The following is a 20,964-nucleotide window of genomic DNA, read 5'->3' on the forward strand; positions in this document are numbered from 1 at the left end:
CTTATCCTATCGAGAAATTGCATATATCAGCTTACAATGTAGGACATTGTACTCAATTTAAATTCCAAAACAATAAAAGGACATCCTGGTACATTCCCCATAGCGTACACTAATAAAACTTTCAATTATAATTTTCTGAAAAGTCAAGAGAAACTTGTTTATGAGCCTAAATGACAAGTCGTAAATTTCGCATATAATAAACCTGTGTAATATTCAGGTCTTATCTGATTAGCAAGCACTTCAAATCTAAAGGTATTTCGAAGATGCTGTAATTATAATGCACATCTTCAGTCGACATAAATAATTGCGCTAGGAAGGTAATTCCACCTAATGGAAAAATGCGTTTTTTTTTTATTCAGTCAAGTTGAAAACAACACACTTACCTAATTCTTAACTAACCAAAATGTTTTATACAAGAAATGAATTAATGGAAAAAAAAAATAATAACCGTATAAAATTGCGCCATATCGCGCTGTGCTGTGTCCCATAAAAAAGAAAACCTAACTAAAACTAAGATGTACCACAATGCGCTACGCTACGTGCCGTATAGAACTAAAATTCGATGTGCTGCATAAAAAAAAGTGTTTACCAAACTGCACTATGCGCTGAAAAAATGTACATACATTAATAAAGTAATTTAATTTCCTTTCAACCTAAACAAATAGTACAATAGCAAAACTCTTGTTGGAGAGTAAGGAACTTAATTCTCCTTAAGATTATAAATCACAATTGTGTATAGGAAACCAATTAAATGTAATATAGACCATCTCTTTGGTGTTACATTAAACCCATAACCAACTCCGTTGGTTAAAAATTTAAAGAATTTCTAATTAAACATGAATGCTATTATTTTAAACTATAATATTAAATACTAAATTAAACATGAATGCTATTATTTTAAACTATAGGCTATATTAAACTACATGTTTAATACACATTCATTTCATGGGATGCAGCCGAATAGACTAATACGTAACGCTATACTAAATTTTGCCTTGCGGGCGAAATCAAAAGGTAATGTAAATGCCGATATTATTAAAACTGGTTGCGATTTTTTCGCCGACAATCTGGTGAGCGAAGCGAAGAAAAAAATTTGGTCTGTGGCGAATTATACTACTCGACCAAGTGAAAGGCTGAAAGTTGCTGATAAATTTGTAGACATTAAGAAAATTTTAGACTACTCTGATAAGAACTCAGTGGAACTGCCGAAATTTGTTATATACGAACCGGACGAAGTCCCCACAGTTCCTGGCGAGGCAAGTGCTACGTTAACCCGCAAGGTAAATGATTTATGTCTAGAATTTAAGAAATTTGTGTCTACGGCTAAAGTACAGAGCCTCTGCTGCCCTTCAGCGAGTAGTGTCCCAGGCCCCGCCAATCCTGTAACAGTCAATCCCCAGACATCCTATGCCATTGTTCTTAAAATGCCAAAGTCTTTTGATAATCCCATTGCTCGCAAGCAGTTTTTGGACACCATTTGCCCCAACTCAGCCGAAGAGTGAGCTAAAAAAGGTGAGACAGGACTGGAAATTATTCGTCAAGTCCAAATCTTTTGCTGAAAAGATCGTTGAGAAAATGAAAGTTAGTAAGCCTGAGGTCTCTGCCATGCTCAAAGAGAAAATTTTTATTGCTGTTTTGAAAAAGGTTCCACCTAGTATGACCCAGACTGATATAGAATCCCTTGTTCCATGTGCATTAAAAGCAATAGAAATCGGTAGCTTTGAGCGCTCCAAAGTGTTCAAGCTGTACTTCGGGACCAGTAAGGATCTCGAACACTTTCTTGCAGTCTCAGTCCAAATAGGTTATGAGAACCTGCCTTCTGAAGAATTAAAATTTCTCCCAAAAAGATGTTATTCGTGCCATAGAAATGGTCACTTAGCGACTAATTGCGTATTGACGCCTATATGTGGTCGTTGTGGTGCTTCTGATCACACATCCACGAAGGACAATTTGTGCACTATAAGATGTCCAGCTAATAAAGCGATAATCAATATGAATTCCCTACCACAATGAATATAGAACCCGCTTGTGCTAAGCATGCAGTTGCAACGTGGAATTTAAATGGAAATATCCTTAACCGGTCTATTTTTATCGAGGACCTTCTTTCAAGATATTATATTTTGTGTTTGCAGGAACATTTTGCAACCTCTCTCAGCCTTCCGTTATTGAACCTGTCACCAAACCATCAAGTTTTTACAGTTGCAGCCAAATGCTCTCGCACTCATGGCCGGCCATCTGGCGGCCTTGCGACTTACGTTAGATCCTCTCTATCCACTTCTATGTTTGACTCAGCATTGGACTTTCTCGCTATCAAAATCCAAGATATGGTTATAGTGAATGTTTACCTCCCTATGGACTATCGTGAGGATCGATCAGATAGACAGTTTGCCATAAGTATTGCAAGGCTATCCAAATGTCTTGATAAAATAAAAAAGCATGGATTTTCGTGTCTGATAAAAGGTGACTTTAACTTTGATCTTGAAAACCCGAGTGGCAACAACAGTTCAAGTTCTAATCGTGCTAATTTGTTACTCGGTATGCTAGGTGATGAATTTATGCTCGCGTCTAAGAATAAGAATTTTTCATATAACCATAATTCGGGAAGTATGTCAAACCTAGATCATGTTATGCACACTCGATCACTTACACCGAGTGAGGTTCTTGTTTCTGATTCAAATTTTACATCTGACCATTTTCCATTGTTTTTCAATATTGATTTAAATAGTAGTGTTCCGCCTCCTCCTGGAAGGCTCCAGAAGCGTCCGTATTTTGTTTGTGATTGGAAACGTGCGTCTATGAGTTCATTTCAGTTGACTTGTGATGAACTTGCTTCAAAAATCCGCGTTCCTTTTGATCTGCTGATGGTTAGTTCTAAGAACAATCTGGCGGATCACGAATTTGGTTGAATATTTATTGTGGTGAGCTTGTGCACGCATTACGTCTCGCTGAACAGTCAGCTGTACTATTTAGACGGGTGTGGCCTGGTACCGAAGTACCAGGCTGGTCTGCAAATGTTAATCTTCAAAACGCCTGTAGTTTGGCTAAATTCTGGCTTTCGGTTTGGCATGAGGCTGGATGTCCTCGAGACGGGTGGGTGAATAAGCTTCGAATTCATAATAAACGTAAATTCGCGAAAGAACTTTCACTACACCGTAGTGCAATTATTCGTTCTTCATCTCAGGCTATACTTACCCACCCAAATAAACTTTGGTCTTCATTGTTTAAAGAAAGATCTCATGTAACAATGACCTCAATATCTCGAGATAATTGGGTTCAACATTATAGAAATGAATTTTCGGCTCCTGATATCAAGCTACAAAAAAGCTTCGGTGTGAAACTGGATGATTTCTTCTCACGAAAGCGAGAAGAAAACAGTCCGGGTGTTAAAATTACGAGGTGTTCTATCCGTTCTGCTATTAGAAAACTAAAAAAAAAAAGAAATCGCGTGGTTGCGATGGTATATCAATTAAGCACCTGCTGTTTTGCAGCGAGTTGTTCCTTGAGCACCTTGCCCTTCTTTTTCAAATAATTTTTAACCTGGGTATAGTGCCTGATTCCTTTTCAATAGGAATATTAACACCTGTGCCTAAAAATGGAAAGCCACTTAGCCAGTGCTCGTCTTTCTGACCTATAACTGTGGCTACAGTTTTTTGCAAGTTATTTGAGGCACTTATTGTCGATGAACTGCGGTCGAAATGCACAGTCCCAGACCATCAATTCGGTTTTCAGCCTAGTCTTGGTTGTGGCCACGCTCTTTCCGCTCTTGTTTCGGCTCTGATAGATGCTGAGAAAAGCGGTGAGAGTATAGCTCTCGCTGCACTTGATGTCAGAAAGGCCTTTGATTCACTAATTCATGAGCAGATTATTTTAGATATGGGCCTAGTAGGTGTTGATCCAAGTATGTTAAACCCTTTATATCATATGTATAAAAATTTGAAAGCTAGGCTTAAGCTACCAATAACACCAAACCTGACAAATAACCCGGTCCTCCCCATTGAAAAAGGTGTAAGGCAGGGTGCATTGACATCACCTACCGCATTTAATAACAGCATCGTTAAACCACAATCTAAGTCAAATCTAACATACATTCTGAGAGGAATTGATCTATCGTTAATAAGCTATGCAGACGATGTACTTAATTTGAGCCGCCTCCTTCACGGTTTAGAGAAGAATTTTATCCAGCTTCAAGTAGAATATGGAAAAATAGGCCTTCAGTTTAACGAAAAGAAATCTGATGTGTTGTTGTTTAATGTTAAGCAAGGGCCTGCTGTTGACATTAGGCTGGGTGGTGCTACTGTTCGGCTTGCCGAACACATAGTTTATTTGGGGATTCCTATTGGTCGGTCTATGCTTGAAACATTTCTTGTGTGTTCTTCTGTAGTGAGTTTTTTTCTATCTGTTTCTTTTGATGGGAAATAAATATATATGTATGTATGTATGTATGTATATATCGGCTGTCTCGCTATTTCCGATCTCTCTGCATGAATAATTCCCTGTATGGGGCGATGCTGCCATAATCCTCTTCTTCTTATAAGTTATCTTTCTAGTTTAGTTATATTTTCTCTTGTTATTTATGTATTATGTAGGATAAGTATTTAGTTTCTTTTTTTTTTGGTCGTTTTGTTAATTTCGTTTGCTTTTTCTTTTCTCCGTAGGGTTATCTTTATGGGTTAATAATAAATGATGAACTTGATGAATGCAAAACATGAGTGGCGGTCTATACTGTGTTTCTAAATATTTCTAGTTATCAATGCAGCTTTACTTTGTCTGTTCAATTGATCTGTTAGTCTATTTTATTATACTGTTTTTCTTTGTTATATTAGATTTATTGTGCATGCCATTGTTGAGTTACGTGTAATTTTGTTTTTGCTTTGTTTATTAATTTTTTCTCTTTGTGGGTAATAAATATTATTATTATTATTATTATTATTATATGTATGTGTATAAATTTAAATTATATATCTTACCTTCCCCGACAATATTCTACAAAACAGAGTAGTTTAAATAACTCTTTGTCTGAAACTTGGCTGGAAAAATATGATTTATAACAAATATTCTTAGAAAAAAAAAAAAAAATGGTAGAAAGTTGTAAAATTTTCGAAATTTTTAGTCTAATAATTTAACTTTTCTTAAACAATTATAATACAACCTCTTCTTAGTTATGAGACAATATAAACTTATATTAGAAGAATAATAGCCTACGACTTATTCTTTAAGTTAAACTAAATTTCTACTAAATTTAAATTATAGGTCAACTTAAATAGAGGTCAAAGGTTTTATTTTATTTGTTTTAACAACTAAGCTACTTAATTTTGAGCTGGAAGGAGTTCAAATGCAAAAGAACACTTAACTTGTCGAAAGTCAAACTATTTTACCTCAATATGACACCCTCAGCGAATTCGTGCCAATTTTGGAATAGCTATGATTATTTCTCAAAGTGCATACAAAAAAAAGGCTGTGATCTTTGAAACATTGTTACTAGGCCTTATAATCTTATAATATAATAATAATTCCTAATTTTAAACTTTAAACTGCATTAACCAATCCATAACGAAATTTTAACCAATTAATCGAAACCATAAATTAAAACATTAACAATAAAATAAGCCCACCGTCCTATTACAACTACATAATTAGTAATTTAAGCTTCAGGCAAAATCAAACAAATAAATTATTTCATACTTTTATCAGATATGTGTTGTAAGAAAAATTGTCCTCTTGTTTAGCAAAATTTTAAATAATTTTCGTTCTCAATTGCTTAATAATATGAAGAAGTTTAACGGCGATCCTCTCAAAACGCAAATGCTATTATTTTCTTCAATATCCAGGCATTTTTATAAACAATAAAATAACTTTAATATAAATGTTGCAAAATACTATCCATCTCCCCCTAAGCTCTCTTTTAGTAGCGAGTAATGAACATAAAGTAGTTCTTGAGTTAACCCCATCCCAGGCCCAAAAACAAACCATTTCAAGAAAGTCACTGATAAATTATTAGTAAGTCTCAAATTCGTTCTTTAATTTGTTGACAAGGTACGTATTAAAATACCCAGTGAGTACAACCTCAAAGTATTATTGTTTTATCTTCTAAAACACACACCCGTGACTAATCTCCTGCCAAAAAATTCCAATTTTTTGAAGATAGGAGCTTAAAATTACGGCTATAAGGTTCTCTGATACGCCAAATGCAATGGTATGATTTTTGTTAAGATTCTATGAGTTTTAGAAAATGTTTCCCCCTATTTTTCCAAAATAAGGCACCTCTTCTCAGCCTCGTAACTTTTGATGACAAAGACTAAAATTGATGAAACGTATATATAGAGAATTAGATTGAAAATTCAATTCTTTTACTTTGTCTTTTAGCATCGAAATTCCATTTTTTAGAATTTCGTTACTATTGATACGGATCGCTACTTATTACAGTTCGTTACCACGAACTGCTTGATTGTTGATTAGTGTTATGAAAAAAACGATCACTTCCGTTCTCAGCCCCGATTGATATTTGTTGATATTTTTAAACTAACTATTTTAACATTATTTGTTGGTAATTAAACAAGGTTATTAGCCCGTCAGATTAATCTATGCTCAGCAATTCAAATACTATTTAATCAATCTCATTGTAACACAATTCATTTTTTCCCTACCAGGTTTATTCAAAAGATAATTAATTAAACATTAATTACAGATAAGAAATGATGATCTTAACATTTTTGATGACCATGTGTATAAATGCTCGTACGCAAGATGTCGTAAAACATGGGATAATATTCAAACACGAAAATTCACTTCTAACTAGTAACAACGCTTGGAAAATATTTATTAAGCTAGACCCTAAACCATTTGAAACATTGTTCCAATAAGTTATGAGACTGGAGAGGAATACATATAACCTAAAAGAATCAATTTTTCAATTTTTAAAATCAGACAAGGGACTACAAGCAAGCAAAAGCAACCATAAGAAAAAGAAAGACATACTATCCCCTACCTGTCCCAAAATCAAAATAAAAAGAATAGTTGATGATTTTGATGCAAAAATGGCCGAAATTGACAAAGCTATAGGACTCGGGAAAGCCATTGAAAAGAGAAAAAAGAGATCAATTAACAAAAACCAAAACTCAGATTCCGATAAATTGGCCCAAAATATAATTAAACCAATTAAGACCCAACTCAGACAAAGAAAATTTTATGATGGGCAATAAGCACTATTAAACGAATTGCCCACATTATGGAATTTCTTCAAAGAACTATGGAATGGACCATAACAAGCTAACAAAGCTGAGAAAGCTGTACAAGAGGAAATGAATCTCTGAAATAAAGCCAACAGAAGGCAAAACGATAAACATAATAAATATTTCCCCAAACACACAACAAACCGCTACAATTGAAACACAAACAACAAACATTGTATCTGACCTAGTAACAAGAACAAATAAAATACCAGAGATAATAAGGGGTATAGAAAATATTGAAGTAGGAATTAAATTCCACTAATGGTACCAGCAAACCGAAATACGAATTTAAATGCCAATACTTTTGTAGAATAATAAACGTTACAACAGAAGCTACTAAAATCAATACGACCCCTCATATTCCACATCTTACTTCTAATACCGAAGAAAACACAAACGAATTAATGGAAATCTCCAAAAGCACCTCAAAAAAATATGAAACGACTACCTTCTGGAAGTATGATACTCAGAACGAGGAAACCACAGCAGAAACTGAATTTACTCCAACTACAATCGAAACTGAACATACCCCAGTAACAGAAGTGGAAGAAACATTCCCCGCGTCAAACCCCACAACTACTGACCCACAACAAATTGAGTTAGACACCTCAATGTCAGAAATTACTACAGAAACTATCCCTGGTATACTAATGCCAAATAACCACGATGAAATTTTAATAACAGTGAGGCAAACATATCGATCAACTAGCTGGGTATGGACGTCAACGAAGAAAGGAAGAATACAAGTTAGATGGCAAATCCCTTTTGTTGACGCTTACTATGGTAGAACTCAATGCATAAATGGAGACAAAATATGCCAAGATCAGTATCACAGAAGAGAATTTTGGACTATAGACGGTAAAAAAACTTGTGCACGACTGGCCATGGCTGACGAACCAGCAAAGAATGAATTAGAACCCCTCCCGGAATTAACTATGGAAAATGCTCATAAAATATCAACTCATCAGGCACACCTTATATTATATAGACAAAGGTTGGAATCGTTATTTGAACTATTCAATACAGAAATACAAAAACTTAAACAAAGCACAACACGTATATTTGAAGTATTTTTCCGGAGGAGTAAATATAAAAGATCAAAAAGTTTAATCCCAATAGTAAGGGAGCTTGATTCTCGACTATTCGGTTTGTCGACCGAAGAAGATTTAAACATATTAAGAGATAATGTTAAAAGGCTTAACACAGCCATGAATACAACACTACATGTACAAAAAATACAAGCAAGTATCGCCAATTATCAAAAAGACAAAATTGAGGCCATATCCAAGAAAATCTCAAGAACGGTCAGCACAATGAATTACTTAAAAAATGAAGTAGATAGAGTAATCTCTGATTCAAGCCTAACAATGGTGTCACTTGACATAGTTATTATGTCATTGTTGAACTTGGCAACTGATGTCAGTAAATTTGAATTCGCGTTATTTGAATTAACAGGAGGATCCCTTTCTTACGACTTAGTAGATCCGTCGGACGTTAAGAACATCCTAAGCGAAATAAAAACTCACTTAACATTTGGTCTCCACTTACCGGTAGAACCAGAAGTAGCTAACTTGTTTTTATATTATACCAAACTACAGGTGCATATCACCGAGATCAATGAACAACTGTTTGCAGTAGTCACAATTACATTAATTAATCAACAATCCATATATGACCTGTACAAAATATCTACCTTCCCCATCAACATTAAAGAGACAAACTCCCTCATGAGCATCATTCCAGAAGCTGAGTATATGTTAATAGATCAGGACAGAAGAAAATACGCACTAGCAAATGCCGAAGAATTAAAAGAGTGCGTGTCATTTAAAAATTTGGTCTGCCAACTAACATTACCTATATATATAACGTAAAGATGGGATCTTGTATGCTAGATCTGTTCCTAAAGGAATCACAGCAACAAAATATCCCAGATTCTTGTGAAGCCTTAATAGGAAATACCAAAAGAGAAACTTTCATTAATTTACGGATCGATTTATGGTTATTTACAGTACCTAAAAAGACGGTAGGAACCCTATCCTGCTATAACAATACAAAAAAAATTGACCCCAGCTATCGAACCGAAATATTGTTACAAGATGTTGGAACTATTACAATCAAACAAGGTTGCAGACTCGTAACTAAAGAAACAACTGTCCAAACACCTCTAATCACAACCAGCACTAACGTCATGAGCCCAAAAAAATAAATTTTCAAGGAATAAACTTTTCCTTTACGATTCCGAATATAAATGATGAGGAATCTAAAACATTCATATGGCCAAAAATAGAAAAGATTAAAGGTACAATGTAATTATCAAAAATAAAGGAAGCGTTATATATGCAAATACCCTTATTCACTGACGAAGACCAAAGGTTGAAATATGTGGAGAGCCAATACAGGTTGTTCTCACCAAACTCATGGTATAATATTATAATCACTATATTCATGGTATTTCTTATTTCACTAACAATAAGAGCGCTACTAACAATTAACTATGGGAAACTCCTGAAGCGAAAAAGGATAAATAATGATGCAATTGAAGTACAAGAGATGCATCAATTGAACCCTACTGCTCCTGATGATATTTAAGCCATTTTAACAGGGAAGATGTAATAATCCGGGAAAATTGAGAGGTATTTTCTCGTACGTTAATATCTTTTCCCTACTGTAGGAAATATTATTGGTGTTTAACAACTAAAAGGCTATGATACAACATATTGTATTATTTTTTGGCATATAAATCAGAAATACTCTTGGCAGAAAATCTTATGTAAATATACACCTCCATTAAGTACGAAAAATTCGTTCCTTTCTTTTCTTATGTGCAAGAGATTTAAGAGGTCGTCTTTTGTAATTTTACTACTCAATTTTCAAACTAAAAATATTCCAAGGCGTGATGATTGAAAGGCTATGATGCAATATATATTACTTTTCGACTAATCACGCATTGGAAGTTCAAATTTCTTTTGGATTAAAGTATGATCCAGAATAAATTAAGACCTCTATGTAATCTTATATTCAACCACCCTCTTTTGTTCAGTTTATTCATATTTATATGTCATCATAATAATATAGTAATAGTGTAATAACCATAAAAATATCCTTAATTACTATATAAACTCATATACCTCACGTTACTTCGAATGTACCTGAAAACTATTAGAATTTAAAATTTCTTACAAGAAATTGTACATTCAATTTCCCTTTGAATTTTAAAAACAATATTACTGTTATGCAATTATATGTTATTATTATGCAATTTTATGTTACAACAGTGCTTCATGTTATCGTATCACTAGTATCATTTTATATGTTGACAACATGATTCTGCTTGGAAAATTTTTATTACAGAATTTGGCATATTCTTGACATTGGCCAACGAACGTCATGGTCAAAGACTGGATTAGCACCTATCATGATTTATCAACCGCCGAAGAATGCCCGAAAAACACATCTGATTCAACCAAACATGCTATCACCAAAGTGAAATCCCAAATAGCACCAACTATTTACTGGAATCATATTCATCTTTCTGACTGAACGCCGTGTACTAGAGAAGACATAACATCCAGCCAGCGAGGACAACCACAATATTCCCACAAAGACACCATAGATGTTTTCCTGATTCAATATGGAAACCCATATCAGCAACGTCACAGACCTAGATGAAGATTTAGAACAGAACATCCTAAATCCTAGTTTTAAAGACTTTGAAATCAACTACAAAGTAAGGTTTTAGATACTACCTCAGTCGATTGAATTAAAATCAACAAAGATAACGCTTAAAATGCAGAAGAGAGCGGGAACGGGACGGAAGAGACGTAGTACCGGCGGTACTTTTGTACTTAAACTGCTGGGGATAGGTGATTCCGGGTCCCGCGCTTCCCATTTTATAAAAGCGTAAAAACAAGACAGTCTTTACAATCGTTAAATTTTTAAGCAGCAAAAACACTTAAAGGTGATAGATTAGAAAATAACATTATATTGTTCAATCAGTAAATAGGGCAAGAACACGAAAATTGTGATTGGTGTGAAAATAATATTCTAAAATAATAAGTGATAAACAATTAAAAGTGCCAAATAGTGAATTAATAATTTAAATTAAATAAAAGTACCAGTGGTAATCTTTTTGTATATTGTTGTATATTTTACACTTTATTGTTAAAATGCCTGGGATCAATTGAGGATTAAATATAACAGTTAAATAAATTGTTTGTACTTCAAATAAAAACAAACAATTGGAACCAGGTATTCATGTGTAATAACAGTTAATGTTAAGTGCTGTTATGTAAATTTTTTTAGTGCTAGGTGCAGGATATAAATATATAAAAGGTGAAGGAAAATATTTCTAAAATTTTAAATCATCATTATAAGGTTATGGAATTATAATAAAATGTTTATAGACAATAAGGATTAAATGCAATGTTTAAAGAAAGGGATTAGACTGATTGATGGGGACATCAATCCACAACGGGAAGGGGGATATGTAACATATAGACCAGCCCCCCCCCCCCTCTATAAAATTCGGGACCAAATCTCTCGTTCATACACCCTTAGAAATTCTCAAATACAGGACCAAATCTCTCATCCATACTCTTCCAGAAATTCTTAAGTTCAGGACAAAAATTCTCAGTCATACCCGTTTAATAAATTTCAAATTAGAAAAAGATTTAAAATAAAATCTTATAGAATTTAGCAGTTATTCAATACTTTGTGGACTACGTGCCTTTAGACACAAGTCGAATGTTCCTTATGAAACCAACAAACTGGTTTATTTAGCCTTTGCACTTTCAACTCTAAACCAGAAGGGAAATCCTTGTTACGAAAACAACTTCAGGGAGCTGAGACTAGTCACATGATTCTGATGCTGTAGCAGTTATGCAATGCCTTATGGGCTACGTGCCTTTAAACACAAGTCAAACAAAGAGTAGAAATGTTTCTTTTTTCCACCAATCGAAATCAAGTCTATCAATGATTCATATGTCACTTTGAACTCAAAAAGAAAACATTCCTATTTTATCTCTGGAGAGTAGAAACTGGTTGTTTCACAAGTGGGAATACCAGTCGTATTGCGACATCCGTAGGAGAGGTCAGATGCAGAAATCGTCCCCAAAGTTCTGGTTTAAGTCTTGGAGGTATATTAGCTCGACCCAGGCAATTGGTAGTACAGTTTTATGAAAATCTTATGATAGTGAAGTTCAAGTGCTCATGTGCACCCTTTAATGCTATAAATTGTTGGAATTGTTTTACCCAGAGTTGTATGCTGTAAGTAAATAAAATCTAATTGTTCTTAATTATCTTTTTCTATGTACTAGGGCATCAGGTACAGTTCCTTTAGTCTTCAGGTACGATCCCAAGGGAATCTATATTATTTCAGGAGACCTCGAACATCACGAGATGATTCTGTCTCCCAGGTTACTGGGGATTATCTACAAGGCCTTTTTGTTCTGCTAGTAATTTAGCTCCACCATCCCTTATCCACATTAAGCTACCAAGATTTAGAAAAGTCCCAAGCACCTCACGGCTAAAACCCCCCTTAAGCAAAACTTCCCACCAAACTCCTTATTTCAATAAAACCCCCGTAACACTTGCGAATATACAACATTCTTCGCTGTTCAATTGCCACTGTATATAAATGGATTGTCAGGTTTACCGACCCTCGAACATGCAACGTACAATTATCCATGGGAAAAACAATCAGTCTTAAGATCTATACCACATTTTTCTAATGATTAACCTTGAGCTTTGTTGATGGTGATTGCAAATGCTAATCGAATTGGGAATTGCAATCTTTTAAATTGAAAAGGCATATCCGCTGGAATCATGGGAATGCGAGGAATAAGAACAGTCTCACCCTCAAAAGGCCCTGTCAAGATTGTGGCCTCTATTACGTTCTTCATTTTTTTTTTACGGCGAGTCGCGTGCCATTCCAAAGCTTTGGTGGATTGATATTTCTTAACAGTATTATTGGTACGCCTATTTTTAGTTGTAGCTCGTGTGGTGGAAACCCTGAAATATCCACGGAATTTAAAAATCCAGATGGATAATTAACCGCCTCATTTGGTTCCAAAACTGTGTCGACTGACTTGTGAAGGACTGCCTGGTCTCGAATCTTGGTCAAAACAATATTGTTGATTTCGTGGACATATATATTTTTGGGTGCAAGAATCCCTCGTTCGCTTAGCCTTTTATTATTTTTAAAATTATCTAGAATATTCGGGAATACTTTTTCAATCAATTCATTTTTGGACGTCAGTAAATTACAGAATTCAGCAAGTAATTGTACACGTCCTGAAATTGAGTTTACTGGGAGCTTTCCGTTTCCAATTGCCAGGAATTGATCTGAAAATGTTTGACCAGAATCATCGTTTTGCAATCGGACACGCATATTTGTAGGTAATTTAATGTTTTTACGTGTGCCCATAAATTAGAATTTTTCAGGCAAGCATTCATTTCGTCTGCAGGGGTTGATCTAGGTATTATAGGTAATGTTTGCCTGAAATCTCCTGCAAGCAATATTAATGTGATGCCAAAGGGTACGAATTCCCTCGCAAATCTTTCAAACATTGATCCAGAGCCTCGAGCAATTTTTTGTGTGCCATTTTGCACTCGTCCCAAATAATAAGTTTGCATTGCTGCAATACCTTACCCATCCCAGATGATTCAGAAATATTGCACGTGGGAGTTTCTGTAGAATGCAAATTCAGAGGAAATTTCAAAGCGGAATTAGCAGTTCTTCCACCAGGCAGCAATGTTGCAGAATTCCGAACGACACAATTGCCAACGCTATATTATTTTTTGATCGAACTGATGCCAGAATCAGTTTTATCACAAACATTTTACCAGTACCTCCTGGCGCATCCAAAACGAAATTTCTCCAGCGTTGTTATCGACATAATGCATTATTGTATCATAAATGTCTTTACCTTCTGACATTTTCAATTTATATTTTCCCCATAACTCTGTAGGAGCTATCCCAGTGTTATCCCAGTGTTGGTCATTCTCCAATAAATTCAGAGCTTGGCATGCACTACGGTAAATGTCATGTATAGTACCGTTTACAGTTCTCAAATACTCAAAGGACGTCGGACCGGGTACATTCACCAAAAGCAGGCACAGAAAGAAGCATTAATGTTGATTGGGTCGAACGGTGTAGAGTCTTCCTATCGTGGTATCTTTGAAGATGATAGGTTGGCCGTCGACTGACTTACCCTCTTTTCAAGGTTCAAATACTTTATTTTTAGTATTCCACGTGCAATAGGAAGGCACTTCAGTATACAGCAGTTTTTTTGCAAAAGAGTCATATTTTCATATCGAAAAGAAAGCAGTTAACTTTGTATCCGGTGAATTCAGGGCTCTTTGTTGCACGTTGGATTCCGAAAAATAAACACGTTGACCATTCCGTAAATGTACCGCTAAGTGAACAACAGCTGGACTACGTTCATGTATCGGAAATGCAAGAATTCGCCAAACAGCCTCATCGAGTGGGCTGTACCTGAATGCTAGGCGAAAATTTTCGGGTTGCTCTTGTGATTTCTCGGCACGCTTTCTTTTGGTGATTTTTCTTTGAGACGCAAGTCTAATTTCAAGCTGTTGTTGTGATTCCTCGTCACGCTTTCTTTTCTTACTTTCTCTATAAGCCACAAGCCTGTTTTCTTGATGTTCTTGTGATTCCTCGGCAAACCTTCTTTTTTCACTTTCTCTTTTAGCAGCAAGTCTGGTTTCGCGTTGCTCTGGTAGTTCCTCGGCATGCTTTCTGTTCTTACTTTCTCTATCAGCCGCAAGCCTATTTTCTTGCTGTTCTTGTGATTCCTCGGCACGCTTTCTTTTCTTACTTTCTATATCAGCAGCAAGTTTTTTGGCATAGACTCTTTGAGCAGCTTCCGAAGCTGTTGCCATTGTAGGTTCTTCAGTCATTTTACAATTAAACATTTTTCCGTGAACGAATGTCCTAAATACCTTTAATGACGTCATCGTCATAACAAACATGACGACAACTAACTTCATGACGACATGATATGATGACATGACGTCACTCGACAGACACACATACAACTTATTTATATATATATATATATATACTAGCTGTTGGGGTGGCGCTTCGCGCCATCCCCAAAGACCCCCTCGCGCGTAAGTCGTAACGCAACATATTAGTTACGCGCCATTGTAGTTGAGTCGCTGTGTCCCACCTGTGAATAGAGATATATATTTTAACTGGCTGTTGGGATGGCGCTTCGCACCCCCCCAAGCCCCCCTGCGCGCGTAAGTCGTTACGCGCCATACTAGTCACGTGCCATTGTAGTTGTATCCCTATGTCCCACCTGTGAATATAGATATATATATATATATATATATATATATATATATATATATATATATATATATATATATATATATATATATATATATATATATATATATATATATATATATATATATATATATATGTGTGTGTGTGTGTTTTTAACTACGTAAAACTTGCAAATATACAACATTCTTTGCTGTCCCATTGTCTCTGCATATAAATAGATTGCCAGGTTTACCGACTCTTGAACATGCAACATATTATGGTCCATGGGAAAACAATCCGTATTCAGATCTATACCTGATGATTTTGATGGTGATTGCTAATTGACCATTCCCTTTGTTGCCGTCGTCATTTATATATCCCCATGTGACCCCCGGCGTCCCCGTTGTAGTTGTGTCCCTGTGTCTCGGTCGTCATTTATATTCCCTGTGTCCCGGTCGTCATTTGTGTCCCGGTGTCCCAGTCTGTGATTTCTCTTTGAGTGTCCCGGGCGTCATTTATATTCCTTGTGTCCCGGTGTCCCGGTCGTCATTTGTGTCCCAGTGTCCCGGTCTGTATATAAAGACGCACTTAAAACTTTGATCGGATGTATTTTAGGAAATGATTGGCTTGGGGGGAGACTGATTGCCCTCCATTCATTCTGACCATCCGACGACTCGTAAACGAGGACACAAAGACTTCTTACTTCCATTCAGATGAGCTCCATCAGATCATTAATGCTCCACCATGCATTAATTGAATGCATTTCAGGAAAAGAGTATGTCAGTGAAGGGGGGGGGGGTTATTTGCTCTTTATCACTTTTGACTCTTATAAGGGAACTAGAACTATACATTTCCAGTCAAATGTGCCTCTTCTAAGTTTCATTTGACCACCCCTTTTTGATTTAATATACCATCTTCAGATAAGGCAAATCAGGCATTAAGGATCTGCAGATCGAGGATGAGGGCAGATCAAGCCAAAAAAGAAATTATATTTTATCGAATATTTGAGGCTTTAATAGGTATAAAGCAATACTGCCCACATAGACAGTTTAGCCAACGAGATAAAGAGTGATTATTTTCATATATAGCTGAAGAGTGTTTTACTTTCATTGGTACACGTTTGTGAAGTATTTTCGTAAGCTAGCCACGTTGTCTCTTATTTCTGGGAAGACAAATAACCCAGCCTTTTTAAGACATGATTGGTTTCAAAATTACCATGGTAAAATCTCTATCCCATCAAAAGCACAATAAGCAAAAGTCAAAAATCATCAAAAGAGCATGTCCCCATTAAAAAGGCCGCAGAAGCAGCAATTTTGCTTTTACTGCATATTAAAACGGAATAAGAATAAACGGACTTTAGATTTTCCTAGCTTAAGGATGACTTGGTTTTTTGTTTCTTTTCTTTTAGATCAACTTCAATTTTGACTCTGATTGTCTCCCATACCCTTCTATTGCTTATGTTAACATATGTTCGCTTTAAGTTTGGTACGTTTTAAGTTATTCTTTAATTGTAAGGCTTGAAGACCATGCAAAGACAGATTGCGAAAGTCCTTTGAAGGGGGAATGGGGGAAGTTTGAGGTTTTCAAACACCCCCTAAGTTTTTTTTATTGGCGGATTTTATTCCTGAAAAATTACTTTAAAAATGGTAACTTTCTGGAATTTGTCCCTCTGTTCTCCAAAGGTGGTCTGAATCAACCTAACAATAAAAAAAGTTAATTTCAAATCTCGAAAAACTGCATAATTAATCAGATGTTCCCTAAGACAGGGGGAAGGTCAAAAAGAGACTTTTGCAGAGGAATTGCCGAGGCCAAGCCACCCAAAATCCCAAAGTTTCCTGAATTTCTTAGTACTTTCAGTGGGTACATATACTATAATAAAATTTTAAATGTTTTTATTATTACCCCTACCCCAGAAAAAATGCTTTGAAAGTGTCTGCTTATGGTAGTTTTTCAACTTATAACAAGGTTTTTTTGGCTAACTCTATCAATTCATTTTTTTATATTTTTTTTTCAAGACTATGCTTTTAATTTTCTCATACCATTCAACAAATGGAATAAAAGATACACTGAACCGAAGAAGATCACTGAACCGAGACCGTACTTTGTTGCATTCATTTGTATGTCCTTAGTTTTCAAAAATGTATTAAAATAGCAATGCAATTGTGGTGCATGATTTCAATCATTTTTGCAAATAGTGCATGGTACCTCATTATAAGCCAAGAATGATCCGTGTCAATAGTAACCAATCACAAAAAAATATTACCATATGCAAAAAGAGAATATTCATCTTATTGGGATTTTAAGTAACTACGGCTCATTAGAAGGATTCACCCTTCACGAGACTGAGAGCTGGAGGGAAGTCATTCATCCCCATGAGCATGTGTTTTTTTTGTGGACTTGTCTACCGAAAGAATGTTTTTCTTCCTTTTTTTCTCTCATCGGACTCAACGAATTGTGTTGCATAATTTCAATCATTTTCTCAAATAGTGCATGGTACCTCATTATAAGCCAAGAATGATCCGTGTCAATAGTAACCAGTCACAAAAAGATATTACCATATGCAAAAAGAGAATATTCATCTTATTGGGATTTTAAGTAACTACGGCTCAATAGAAGGATTCACCCTTCACGAGACTGAGAGCTGGAGGGAAGTTATTCATCCCCATGAGCATGTGTTTTTTTGCAGACTGGTCTACCGAAAGAATGTTTTTCTTCCTTTTTTTCTCTCATCGGACTCACCGAAGTCATAGACTCATAAGACTCTCTTCCATTGGACAATACGAAGAACTCTACTTCACCCCTCCAGTAAGATCAGTGTAGGGTTGGATGAGGAAATTACCTCATTTTTGAGAAAATCATTATTTCGAAGAGACTGGTCGGTAAAGATGGATTCAACTGCCATTGAGTTGAAAATGAGCTTTTAGATCTTGGAACAAAATTTGAAAAATAGTTGGGTATCAAAACCGCTTTGGAAATCCTCTAACCATCTGATTTCTCAAACTACTGTACCTCTGCAAAATGAGATATTTTCAGAGAACTAGACTTTCTATATTGAACAGAAAAATAGGTTTTTACTCCTGAAGTGATTTTGAAAGAAATTCTAGCATTTGAAGAGCTTTTATTAAAATGATAAAGTTGGAAAACCTACCCCAGCCTGAAAAAATTCGGTATATTTGATCATCTCTGATAAAACGGCATGGCACCCATAAACGTAATCCTATGGATTATTTATTCTAAAATCAATTGAACAATTTGTATGTACCTAGGCTGCATACTCTACGAGTTTGGTGATTTGACTGGGTTAAGGAAAAAAGATTGAAGCTAGATTTTCGCAAATTGCTCAATTCATGTCACCAAGTACGAATGAACGAGTCGCCACTTTTAAGAAGAAGTTTGGCTTTTAATCTGTTAGATCAGACCTAGCGACATCTGGGTTTGATATAGGCCTGGGTTGGGCGGACATCGTTTGTTTGTCTTCTAAAGAACGAACTTCGCGTTTCTAATTGTTTAGTCTTTATTTGTTTAGTTTTTTTTTTAAGAAGAAGAGAGTATGCCTTTTTACCTTCTTTAAAAATTATTTGACGGGTTGTTCTTTGGATGGACTTTCTGCCTCTTTCTGGAAGATTTACGGACTTCAAACTCAACGACACTATTGTAAATATGGGTGGCCAAGGTAAATATAATTCTTTAAAGAATTGGAAAGATGTGGTTATTAAGGAATGTAAAGATAGAAAAAGATCCATCTGCTTCTATAATAAGAATCTAAATCTGCACACACTGCGAAGCACACAATGAAATTGTCCTGCAGTTACAATACAGTTTGCACACAGTTGTACAGGCTCTATGTATGTGCATCTACTGTTAAGTGAGGTAGTGCATATATTTGTGTGGGATGGTGTGCCTGAAGCTTCTTTGGCGTAAAGAGCGGGGCGTTGAGGAGGATAAGCCCTTTTCATATACGGAGTAGTTTTTGTTCGTTTTAAGTTTTAATGTCGCTCCGTACTTTCATTTTAAAAAACTTTTTTTTGTTTAATCTGGGTATTAAGCCAAGTCAGTTTGCTCCGATTTATACTAGTTTTAGCGGTTACCGTACAACTGAAACCTCGTTTATCTGAATCCGTATATCTGAACTTCCATTTAACACAATCCCTGTTTAATTTAATCCCCATTTAACTAAACCCCTGCACAACTGAACCATCGTGTACCCTATCCCCCTGTGTAATGGAGCCTTGGAGCAACTCAACCGCTTGTTTAAGAGAACAATTATTCAACTTAATTCCCGTGCAATTTAACTATTATTTCATTCAACCTTCATGCAACTCAACCCCCATTTAACCCAACCTTTTTTTACTCCCACCCCATTCAATTCAACTCTCCTAAAATTAAAAATATAATTAGAAAGAGTAATTCAACCCGTTTTGTAGGAGGTGATAAAATCTGACGCGAATAGAGTGGTCTTCATTCATTGGTTAATTGTTATGTAAGTGTTTTTAGGCTACTTCTATACAAAACTATTCCTCTGCCCACTAAAAAACAATAATTTTTCCGTCTGTCTTATATATACGAAAATTTGCAGAACTTTCCATGCCCGTCTTGAATCTCATGGTTGTGGCAATAGCTGCAAACTACCACAAAGAAAACCAAGGCTCATAACAGCCATGAGCTTAAAAACATGCTTAGAAAAATCTTCTGTTCTAGGATAAATTGACGGTTATGCTGATTCAGGAATGATCGATATTATTTATATTCATCTTAGTAATATAAGTTGATTTACATGGGGTTGAATTAAATGGGGATACACCTGAGCGAAGGTTCAGTAGGGTCCCTCTCATCCACTTTGGTTATACCCATGTCACATGTAGTAAGTTCACATTAGGACAATATAGAAAAGAGAACTGTGACTTGAATTATGATTTTATTTCTGAAACTGCGAGCTGGTTCAGGTTCATCTGATTTACCTCCTGGAAATCAGGTAAGGCCCTTTTCTCTGCTACCTTATAAAAGGTTTTAATTATATTCTTCTTTTTTAATTGCAGGCTGTGATCTACATACACTTCCACCACGCTCTCTCCAATTAATTTTTGTTGAAGCCCAATTATTTAGTATTGTACAGTAAAATTAAATATTCAAAACCTTGATTAAGTATTTAATATTATCATTACTAATCCAACAAACTACCTCCGAGGCCTATACGACCACCTTTTCTATTCAAACAACCTTATATGTCCCCAGGGCATAACTTACAGGCCTTGCTTTGAGAGCTGCGGTGAGGAAGGGGAGTTGTCGTTCTCAATTACATATTATATAAAAAAAACAAGTTTTTTTAGCTGAAAGCACGGAGCATTATTAAAACTTAAAACAAACAGAAATTACTTCGTATATGAAAGGGGCTGCTTCCTCGTCAACGCCCCCCTCTTTACGCTAAAGTTTGACTCTTTCTCTCAA

This window comes from Artemia franciscana, chromosome 3 (genome assembly GCF_032884065.1).
Source record: "Artemia franciscana chromosome 3, ASM3288406v1, whole genome shotgun sequence".
In the NCBI taxonomy this organism is placed as follows: Eukaryota; Metazoa; Arthropoda; class Branchiopoda; order Anostraca; family Artemiidae; genus Artemia; species Artemia franciscana.